Raw genomic sequence first — 12,471 nt, forward strand, 5'->3', positions numbered from 1 at the left:
GAGAACAGCAATTTCCCTATGTCTTTGCCAGCACTGAAATATAACCATTCTTTTTCATACCTGACAATCTGATAGGTAGAAAAAAATTTCACTGTAGATTTAATGTTCCTTTAGTTAACCAGGGGTGAGGCTACATATCTTTTTTTTAAAATAAATTTATTTTATTTATTTATTTTTGGCTGCGTTGTTGGGTCTTTGTTGCTATGCGTGGGCCTTCTCTAGTTGCATGAGCCAGGGCTACTCTTCACTGTGGTGCGAAGGCTTCTCATTGCAGTAGCTTCTCTTGTTGCGGAGCACAGGCTCTAGGCGCGCGGGCTTCAGTAGTTGTGGCACGTGGGCTCAGTAGTCGTGGCTCGTGGGCTCTAGAGCGCAGGCTCAGCAGTTGCGGTGCACGGGCTTAGTTGCTCCGCGGCATGTGGGATCTTTCCGGACCAGGGATTGAACCCGTGTCCCCTGCATTGGCAGGCGGATTCTCAACCACTGTGCCACCAGGGAAGCCCTACATATCTTTTTATATGTTTACAGAGCATTTATATTTTTCCACGAATAGCTCATTCATATTCTTTTTCCATTAGCCATCTTAAAAAACAATGATTTGTAGGTGCCCTTTATAAAAGCATGGATAGAACTTGTCATTTATTAAGAATTTTTACTTTGGGCACTTTAACCTCATTTAATCCTCACAACAGGCCTATGAGAGATACGACCCTCTGCTTATATTCCATTGCCTAGTTTGTTGTCTATTGTTTAGACTGTAAATACACAGTTTAGTTTTTAGCATTCCACTTAATTTATGGTATTTTTTCCTGTACAATTAAAAATTTTATGGGGTCTAATACTTAAAATTTTTCCCTTGTGGTTTTTTGGCTTTCAAATCTTGCTTAGAAAGTCTTCCCAATTCCAAAATTATGTAAGTATCCTTCTGTAACTTTTTCTCTTTTAGCTTTATGACTTTTGGGGGAAAATATTTAGCTTTCTAATTCATTTGGAATAAAGTGCGTAGAATGTGAAGTCCTGTATTCCTACTTTCCAAAAATACGTTTCAAATACAAGAAAGCCCCATTATAACATAGCTTGTTATTACAGGGGTCACACTGCAGCGCCCAAAGACTAACAAGCAGATAGAATAAGAGGCAGAAGTGCCTACTCGTTGGATACGACTGCAAGGCAAGGCCTTGTTGCCAGACACTGCTCCGGGTGCAAGCGGTTTGGAAGTATGTCTGCCAATTCTTTGATGCTTCTCCCATCGAGAGCTGGGGGTCTCCTTCCCTCCTCTTGAGTCTGGGCAGGCTCGTCACTTGCTCGTAACGCAGTGTAAGTGACACTACATGACTTCTGAGACTAGGTCACAAAAGACCACGCACTTTCCACATGGCTCCCTTGGGATGCTCAAGTCTGGGGGCAGCCAGAAGCCATGTAAGAGGTCTGACTGCCCTGAGACCACCCGCTGAAGCCACGGGAGGGAACCCTCATGAATGCCCAGCGTGGTCAAGTCTGCAGAAGACTCCAGCCCAAGGCAACATCTGTCTGTAAGCGCACAAGAGACCCTGGATGAGGAACTGCCTTTCCCAGCCTCCTCACCCACCGGATCTGCAAGCCTGATAAAGCAACGTTGTTTTGTGTCACCAGGCCTGTAACGGTGTTGCATGCAGCAATAAAAACTCAGCCAGATACGTGGGGTGTGAAAGTGGAGGGCTGCTGTAACTAAAACCCAAAACACGCGGCCCTGGCTTTCAGGCCAGATGGAAAGAGCCTGCGGCGACTGTAAGCAGAAGCCTGACGGTCTCAAGGAGGCTGGTGGTGAGGGCCTGGGAAAGTAAAGGAAGTGATATGGGAAGATCGACGAAAGGGGACCCCCGTTATGTAGTAGAGGAATGTTTATAAAACTGCCGCCAGAGATAACGTGGGAAATAGAGAATGGACGTAATGAGCATGAAAATCTAAAACAATTTCTGGGCAGAAGGCTGAAATTGTGCTGGCTTCTCCCAGCTGTGTATAAGAAAATGAGAGCAGAGAGACATTAACTCAAGAATGAGCTTCTCGGCAGTTGAGAGGAAGTTAGAGAATACACGAGCCCAGGCAGGGCTTGCTAGACTCAAAATTAAACTGTCCCTCATCCCCAGCATCCCCAGAAGGCAAAGGCTGTACATATAAAGAAATGGTCTCAGGACAGAAAGTCAAACCTGGAATGCAGCTGTGGTTAGGACCTCAGAAAATCTTCAAGGTGGTGTTCCATAGACCATTTCAAACAGACAAAACACCCTCTCAGTTTCTGAAGGATGTGCCTCTTCTATTCTGTCTCTAAACAGTACAGCTTCTAAATCTTCTGGACATTCAGCCTCACATAAAGACCAAGGTAGAGAAAAGCTTATCTTGAAGAAGAGGTTGGTGGGTGTGGCTTTTGTGCAGTACAGTGGTCCCCAACCCCCGGGCTGCAGACTGGTACCCGTCTGCAGCCTGTTGGGAACTGGGCCACACTATTAGAGGTGAACAGCGGGTGAGAGAGCGAAGCTTCATCTGCCACTCCCCATTGCTTGCATTACCGCCTGACGCATCCCCCCACCCCTCCCCATCCGTGGAAAAACTGTCTTCCATGAAACTGGTCCATGGTGCCAAAAAGGTTGGGGACAGCTGGATTATACATTGAAACAGGAAGTCCAGTACATTTTTTAAAGAATTACACCAGCTTGAAAGAGACAGAACAGGACAAAATGCAAAGAGGCCTTTGGACCCTCAGCCTTTCACAGGCAGGAAGCAGACAGAGAAGGTCACTCACTCAGATGCAAAGTCATCTTTTCTTTTGGAAGGAGGATTTAAAGGGCAGAACCCACAGCCCAAGGGACAGAGGCCAGAGCCATGGAGAGCAGCTCCTGAAGATTAGGACTGAACTCAAACCAAGGGACTGGTGACAGGTTCCTGGCTGGATTTCAGAACTGCTATGGACCACCGGCTGTGCTGTGCTACTTCCCCCTTTTTGAATGGAACCACCACCGTGGCTCCCCTATACCTGTCCACCCTTCCACAATGGGCATGTGGGGAGCAGACAACATACCTGCTCATTTTACAGGTATTGAGATGGACTCTGAGGGCCCTCATCCACCTAGACTTGGTTTAGATGATGAGATCCTGCACTTCAAGCCTGAGCCTCATATATAAGCCAAAACGTGATATGATTTGTGGGAGAGCCTCAGGGAGGGTAAATGTATTCTACCTGGGGGAGAATGTGCATACTTTTAATGGCCAGAAGATGGACTGTGGTAGTTTTCAATACATCCTCAAATTTTTTAGAGACTCCTCCCAATGAACGATGGAATCTAGCTCCCCTCCCCTTGAATGTGGATGGGCTTGTGACTCACAACCAATCATTCACAACAAATGTGTCAATATACGACTTCCCAGTCTAGGTGAGAAGCTCCCACCCACTTCTAGAGATGTGCATGCTGGTGAGGCCACATGGGTGGGCTCTAGTCAACAGCCAGCATGGACGGACAGTCATGTGAGTGAGCCCCCCCTGGGCGTCCACTGCAGGGGAGCCTTCAGCTGACTGAAGCCTCAGCTGAAATCTGACTGTGACCCCATGAGATCCCCAGCCAGAACTCCCTCCAGCCATGCCCTTTCCAAATTCCTAACCCACAGAATCTGTGAGCCTAATAAAATGGTTGCTGGCTTATTAAACAGCAAGCTACTGGAACATCAAGATACAGCAATGAACAAAGCAACGTCCTGCCCTATGGAGCATATATTCTTAAGGCAACAGACAACACACAGATGGGAGGCTTATGGGAAATTAAACGAGGCGGAGCCTGCACAGTGTGTAGCTTAGCGTCTGGCACGGAGTAAGCCATTCAATAACTGATAGGTACTGTTCTTATTACACATTTAGGCATGTTGTTTCCTCTGCCAGGACACCCTTCTCTCCTTCATTTCCTGGCAGATTGCTTTTCGTTCAAGATTTAGGCCAAGACAATAGACACATCAAAGGATGCTCCACATTGCTAATTATTAGAGAAATGCAAATCAAAACTACAATGAGGTATCACCTCACACCGGTCAGAATAGCCATCATCACAAAATATGTGGAAACAACCTAAATGTCCATTGACAGATGAATAAAGAAGATGTGGTATTCCATATATACAATGGAGTACTACTCAGCCATAAAAAGAATTAAATAAAGCCATTTGCAGCAACATGAATGGACCTAGAGATTATCATACTAAGTGCAGTAAGTCAGAAAGAGAAAGACAAATACCATATGACATCACTTATATGTGTAATTTAAAATATGACACATGAACTTACCTACAACACAGAAACAGACTCACAGTCCTAGAGAACAGACTTGTGGTTGCCAAGGGGGAGGGGGGCTAGGGAGGGATGGATTGGGAGTTTGGGGTTAGCAGATGCAAATTATTGTACATAGAATGGATAAACAACAAGGTCCTACACAGGGAACTATATTCAATATCCTGTGATAAACCATAATGGAAAAGAATATGAAAAAGTATGTATATATAGGTATAACTGAATCACTTTGCTGTATAATAATTAACACATTATAAATCAACTATACTTCAATAAAATGAATTTTAAAAAAGGAATATAACGATCATAAGCCTTCACAGAAGCCCCCAGAAGTGCAGGGTTCAGAGCGCTTCCAGGTTGGTGATCACGTGGAGGTGTCAGGAGGGTGGTGCCCGGACAGGGCATGGACACCCGTCCCCCGCACACCTCGCCCATCTGGGTGTTCATCTCCATCCTTTACCACGTTCTTTCACAATCAACTGGTGAACAGTAGAAAGTGTTTTCCTGAGTTCTGTGGATTCAAATTGATCGAATCCGAGGAGGGGATCTTAGGAAACTCCAATTTGTAGCTGATCGGTCAGAAGCACAGGTGACAACCTGGACTTAGCATTGGCATCTGAAGTGGGGAGAGGGCAGTCTGGCAGGACTGAGCCCTCAACCTGTGGGATCTGACGCCGCCTCCAGGCAGAAAGTGTCAGAATCGAGTTATATGGTAGGACCCCAGCCCGTGCTAGCGCTGCAGGAATGATCCGTGTGGGGAGGCCCCGACGCCTGGTGTCCGAAGCGTTGAGGGTGACAGCAGTGAGAGTCAGGAGAACACAGAAGGAGAACTGGGGTTTTCCTACTCAGGTGAACACTATCTGTGCTCACCGATATTTCTGAATTCCCCTCCTGTGGACGTTCCAGAGGATGACGCATACACTCCTCATCCCACCCCACCCCCCAAGTGAGAAAAGTAGGCCCAAGCAGGCTGAGCCAATGGAAGTTGAGGATGGAACAGGTGCTGCTGCCAGGTGAGAGCATGTGAGGGCCGCCACACCTTCTTCTTTGCTGACTTCCCTCGCAGCGAGCCCCAGAGCCTTGTCAAGATGACGCATCGGGAGGGGATGGGCCTCCTTCAGCTGAGGCCCGAGAGGCCTCTGAGGAGTAGAGGTCCCCACGTGCTGCGTGTAGTGCCGGGGGAGACCACGTTTTGCTGACTTAACGTGACAGACTTGTGGGCTTGGTCTTTACCACTTAGAGGATCCCAAGGGCCAGCCTCATCACCCACAATCTACGTCACAGACAGACTGCTTATTCACGTGTTAAAATCAGAAAACTTTCTGAGTTAAAGTAATTCATTCCTCTGCAGAGTCAAAGCATGAAAGCCATGTTCAATAGTGAGAAAAAGTGTTTAAAAGACAAGCGCATGAGCTATAGATTCGTGTTTCCCTCTTCTCCCTAATCCTGGAATAGAAACTCGTGTTCATTTTTGGAGATACGAGAAGACCCCGCCAAGTGGCACCCTCGTGGTCTAAAAACAGTAATGCGTTCCCACCCCCAAATGAGCAGTTTGTTTCCATCAGTAGAATCAAATCTGTACTATGTATTGTGATGTTTATGTTTAAAATCATCTAGTAGTTAAGGACTTCCATAAATATCTGACTAGCAATTGGGCTTAAACAAACATATCACAGCCAGATAGCAGAGCTAGAAATATGCCATGGATAGTATGGTTTTGTACATTCTCTGATTTGGGAGTCTGACTATTTCGGGTTTTCCTCCCTCAGTGTTCCCAGGGTTGGCACCTCATAAAGTGGTGAACTTGCTGTGCTGCGCTTATGATTTATGTGTGCATTCGTGTCAGTGTGTGCAGGGTACAGAAGAAAACTATTCCTATGTGTATCCCTAAGGTCGCTAATGATTTAATGCCTGACACTAGTAGATTTTTATAACAAATGTTTGTTGAATGAATGAATAATCCTTGGGGTAGCTCAATCACACACTGCCAGGAAGTAGAATATCTCTGAAAGCTACAATTCTCCCTACCTGCATGGTAAAGTTGACTGCAGCCTATTATCATATATTTACTGAGCCATCTAGTATGTGCTCCGCACTCTGGTGGGTGCAGGGGAAGGGTGGAAGCGTTCTAGCCTCAAAGAGACTAGAATTTGGGAATCAGAGCTGACAGGCATACCACTAGTCCCTCGCTACGACAACTGCAACCAAAAAAGATAATAACAAGTGTTGGCGAGGATGTGGAGAAACTGGAACCCTCACACACTGCTGGTGGGAATGGAAAATGGTGCAGGCGCTTTGGAAACAGCCTGGCAGTTCTTCAAAACGCTAAACAAAGATTTACCACATGACTTAGCAGTTCCACTCCTAGGTCTACGACTAAGAGAAATGAAAATATTTCTGCACACAGTCACTTGTATACAGATGTTCATAGCAACATTCTTCATAACTGCCCCAAAGTATAAACCATCCAAATACCCATCAACTATAAATGAATAAAGAAAATGTGGTATATCCATATAATAAATATTAATTCAGCAATAAAAAATTGTAAATAAAAAAAAGTATTGGTACATGCAACAACATGGATGAGCTGTGAAAACATTACACCAAATGAAAGAAGCCAGTCACAAAGGAGGGATGCGGGGTTTCAGTCTGGGGTGACGAAAATGTTCTAAAACTGATTGCGGTGATAGTTGTACAACTCTGTGAATATACTGACAGCCGCTGGATTGTACACTTTAAATGGGTGAATCACAGGGTATGTGGACTATATCTCATCAAAGCTGTTGAAAAAGTGGCAGGTGAAATTCCTGTCCCCGGGGGGTGATAAGATGCTGCAAAGGGCTCAGGATAATAGAGGAAAATCCCAGCTCAAGAGGATCCTTCTTCGAAATCTGATGAAGAAAAAGATTCAGACTCTAAGTGCCTGAGGCTGATTACTGAGTCCCAGACGTTTAACCATGGAAATCATGCAGCCCTTTTACAAAGATCTCTTGCCTCTTTAAGAACAGAAGTTCCATTTCCCACCTCCCCAAGAATTCGTACAAAAAATCCATAAGGAAAAGCCTCTCCATTTTGCTACCCCAGGAAGGAAAGATACTTCCGTCTGTGCCTAAAGAGAATCTTTGGCACATTCAAACCCCAAGTGCAAACCAACAAACTCCTGTCAGCCATGGAAATGTCAAACTAAATTTAATAAGCACATCCAGGAAATCTCTTCAAAGATATATTCAGGGATTCTGCAGACAGGACTTAATGGAATGAGCAAAGTAACACATTTTACAGGAAACTGTAAACGTTTTACAGTTGCCCCAGGAGAAACGAGTGAGAGAGAGACCGCCAGCTGCCCACAAAGATCCATCCCCACAAAGATCCATCCCCGCTTCGTCCGGGAGCTCACAGCGTGTCAGCGAGACCACACTTCCCCACCGCTGGCAGTCAGGTGCGACCATGTGGCTGAGTCCCAGCCAGCGGGATGGGAGTGGACGCGAGCCTGCCGCTTCCTGCTGGCCCAGACAGGCTCCGGGTCTGCTCCTCCAGGCTCCCCCTCCCCTGGGCCGACTGAAGGCAGGTGTAGGATGAGACAGTAGAGGACGGCAGAGCCACGTGACAGGAGGAGGCAGCCTCTGATGGACAGGATAAAGGGAAGTTCCCTCGCCATCCACTTGAACACCTGTCTGGGACTGTCCCATCAATACGGAAAAAAACTGGGACTTCCCTGGTGGTCCAGTGGTTAAGACTCCGCGCTTCCACTGCAGCTGGTGTGGGTTCCATCCCTGGTCGGGGAACTAAGATCCCACGTGCCGCATGGCGTGGCCAAAAAAAAAAAAAAGGAGAGAACTTCCATCATGTTGCGCAGTGACACCACGGGGTCACCATAGGGTTACAGCAGCTTAGCCTGTCGTAACTAATACATTAATTTTAAGAGTTCGGTTCACAGTATGCAAACCTCAAAGATAAGAAAAAATTTAGATTTCACAGGATTCCACCAGAGAGATCACTTAGCTCCTCCCCACAAGGACCATTAGTAGTTTGATATTATAATCATTTTATAAAATTTTCCCCCTTGATTTCCAACTTGCTGCATAGAAAATGGCGGGATTATAGGCGATTTTAATCGCTGCTGTATTTTCATGCATTTTCTAAGTTGTCTATAAAAACCACAATGCCTCTGCAACTAAAACATTATCAAGATACACCAGAGCTCAAGAACAGATAAATAGATCAAAGAAATGGAGTAGACAGACCAGTTACAACTCACGGCATACAAGAACTTGATATATGACAACGATTACATAATGAATCAGTAGTGAAAACATAAAGTTTTAAATAAATAGTATCAGAAAAACTGACTTTCTATACAGAAAAAATTAAATTAGTTTGCTACTACCCAAGAATCACAAACAAAAACAAAGTCAGAACATATAAAAAGCTCTTTTCCCATTCACATTTTATCTCCAGCATAGTATAGACTGGCAACATAATATCCTGGTCAGGACTGCAGGCATTAGCTAGATTCAGACCACCTGGTTTTGAATCCTGGCTCCACTACTTCCTAGCTGTGTGACTTGGAATATTTTACTTAACCTCTCTGTGCTTCAGTTTCCATACCTGCAAAAGGATGAAGCTTTCAATGAATGGTGTTACAAAAATTGTCAGGATAAAATGAGCTAATACATTAGTTTCAATAGCTGTCAAAGAGAAATTACTCAGTCAATGCTAGCTATTATTATGATTATCCTGCTTTACTTTTCTTCATATAACTTATCACTAGCTAAAAACGTATTATTTATTTATTTGTCTTCCTCTGACTAGAATATAAGATCCATAAGACAGCCTCTTCCATTGTATTCTTAGCACCTAAAACAGTGTCTGAGGTATAAAATAAATATTTGCTGGGTGAATGAGAAATCAATGTAAAAATCAATAGGAAGACAAAACACTGAGAGAAGAATGGGCTAAGGATACGAATAAATGATTCACAGAAGAGGAAACCCTAACAGCCAATAAACTTATGAAAGGGTGCTCAACCTCACCAGCAGCAAGGAAACTGAAAATGAAACCCACTTCAGATTCTACTTTTTATCCACTGACTCGCCAAACGTTTTCAAGTCTAATAATATCAGAAGAATGTGAGGAAAGGTAATATTTATATAATGCTGGTACAAGCAATCTGGAAACAATCTGGCATCCCCACCATAACTGTCATCCACATCATCACTATCATCATCACCATCACCACCACCATCAACATCACCACCATCATCACTCCCACCATCATTACCACCATCATCACCATCATCACTGTCATTGTCATCATCGTCACGGTCGTTGTCAGAGCAGCTAACACTTTAGTGCACTCACCGTGTAAGCACCTTAAATATATCTACCTTGTAAATTGTCACAACAACCTTGTGAGGTTAAGTCCTACAATTATAGTTAATCCCATTTTATAGAAGAGGAAACTGCAAGACATAGAGGTTAAGTAACTTGCTGAAAATCACAGCTAAATAATGGCAGAGCCAAGGACTCAAATCAGCCAATCAGGCTCCAGGATTCAGGTAAATACTTCAATATATCGTCTCTTGTTTATGCGTTTCCACTGGATGAATATCTACTTAGATATTTATTGGCAATCTTGAGATCTTCTTTGGGGAATGACCTCCTCTTTTGTGAACATTTTTTTTTTTTTTGCGATACGCGGGCCTCTCACTGTTGTGGCCTCTCCCGTTGCGGAGCACAGGCTCCGGACGCGCAGGCTCAGCGGCCATGGCTCACGGGCCCAGCCGCTCCGCGGCATGTGGGATCCTCCCGGACCGGGGCACAAACCCGCGTCCCCTGCACACACAAACCCGAAGCCCCTGTGAACACTTTTTATTAGCCTAGTTGTCTTTTTTTGAATGGTAACAGATCTTCAGTGTGTGTGTGTGTGTGTGTGTGTGTTTGTGTGTGTGTGTGTGTTTGGGATACCAAATCACTTTATTTAGAGGGAAATGCACTACCCAGGAGAGAAAATACATGAGGCAGTTTCAGCACAGTTTATGAAAAAGGTAACCCAAAGCAGCATCACAGTGCCCAGGTGATGGAAAAGAACTCACAGCCACAGCTGCGGGGCGGGTGGCTGCGGCAGACTCAAACTCTCCTGGGTACTGGCCACAGGCTGTTCTCATGCTGGACTGGGGCACCCATCTGATACAAGCTGATCACCCGGCCGCCCAACTCAAGAACGGATTTTATCTATAGTTCAGGTTCTTGAAGGCCCACGAGTGAGTCTGTTTTGTCAGTGGCTCATGTGTGCGACTCCAGTCACGACTTCTTCACCCGCTTCCTGCACAAGCGTGATGCACAGTCCAGAGCAAGAAGCTAACCTTGCCACTGTCATCACCTGGCTTTGTCACGGTCTGACCTCCAGCAGGATTTCAGCCACCTCTTCAACGCGGGAGCTTCATCCCTTGCTCTGTACCTTCCTTCCCCTCCTGGGGCTGATGGAGGAAACACCTGTCAGAAGTTCTTTAAAGCCACATCATCTCTGGTCAAAGCAGTACGTCACGGAGAAGCCCTTGGAGGGTTCCGAGCTCAAAGCTGCCCTAGAAGTTTATGATCAGTGAGGGGCAGAAACCTGACAATGATCCTTATCATTATAAAGGTCAGCCAAGGAGGCAGGCAGCAGTAGCTACTGAGGCTGGAGCATCGGGTAGAGGTCACGGTAGGACCAGCCAACAATTCCAGTATTTCCATGGGTGTCAGCAGCAGAGGGTGGCTGGCTCCCGGCAGTGGCTGACCAATAAGCCCTGAGCAATCCGGGCCCAGCCGGAGTAGGACCTAGATGATTCCCTTTGCTAGCTTCTGGTCTAGAGTTTGCTAACCAATTCCCCTTTATTAGAGATTGGGCTGTTTCCAAGGTTTTAGTTCTTTTCCCTCTTACTATAATCTAAATGTGGGAAAATACGTTCTCTCTCATTAGCCTTCTCTTTCCACAAGTATTTCATTATTATTCAACACATTTGGGGCCTACTTCCCATAAAAACCCAATTCTAATAAGAGTTAATGTTAACTCATCATAAAATTTTATCAATACTCATTGGCCAGAAACCAGTCTAGCGTGAAATTTAGTTTGTGAAGTAAGACCTGTCTTTGCAGATTATCCAAGACCAGAATAAAGGACGAAATATGTAAACTGCTCCTAAAAATTGTTTGGATATCTTTAAGATCACTACATGTAACTGAAAAACTACATTCAAATTGCCCAGCTATTCCACAAGCAAATTTCTTAAAGGCTTACTTCCTTGCATCTTAGGTAAAACTGTTCCAAAAGATAAAATGTTGAACAAAACAAGCAGAAAAATCAAGTTTTCTAAAAAGGTTGAGCTTGTTGGCAGAGTATAACCTTCAAGACAGTCTAGATTAGTGAAAAACTACCCTATTTCCTACAGCCTTTTCTTACTCACGCTCACAAATGTTTTTCTGATAGAAGAATAGCCCATTCACACTAGCTCCTACTTCTATGACTTTTCTCATATCTGGGCCTTTCAGAGTTTACTGAAGGAAGATGATTAACAAGTTAAAAAAAATGTTTTTTTTCTGGCTGAGATTCATTTCAATATTGTATTAGCGCTGTTATAGATAATAAGATTAATGTGTCAGCAAAGTTCACAATTCAGTGTGCTTTTCAAATGATATTCCTATTTGTGAATTCTCTTGCTAAATCCAATACTCATTTTTTACTCTCTCTTTTGTATATTCCAATGCTGCCCATGGACCTACTCAATTCTTTCATTAAATGAACGTTCCAAATGAACGTGGCAAAATATTAGGCTTCCCTCTCCCCTAGAAAAATCTGGTGAAGAAGTAAGGGGCAAGACATGCCCGGCGGGGAAGGCAAATCACTGTCTCAGGCGGTTACATCTGCGAGGAGGGGCCAGGAGGCGCCAACAGCAAGAAGGTGATGGTCAAATCCCATCTAGGCTGGAGGGATTCCAGGGACCCATGGCTCCGAAGGGGTAGAAACACCGGAACAGAGAAAACACCAGCTCGACCTCGAGTGGAAGGGCTGAGCGATGGTTCTGGGATATGGGACCAAGTACAAAGGCCAGAAACGGGATGCAGAGAAAACATGATATCAGTGGACAGTCAAGGGTCAGAGGCCAAGCAGAGGTCGCACAGGTG

This window comes from Neophocaena asiaeorientalis, unplaced genomic scaffold (assembly GCF_003031525.2).
Source record: "Neophocaena asiaeorientalis asiaeorientalis breed wild unplaced genomic scaffold, Neophocaena_asiaeorientalis_V1.1 scaffold4, whole genome shotgun sequence".
Lineage (NCBI taxonomy): Eukaryota > Metazoa > Chordata > Mammalia > Artiodactyla > Phocoenidae > Neophocaena > Neophocaena asiaeorientalis.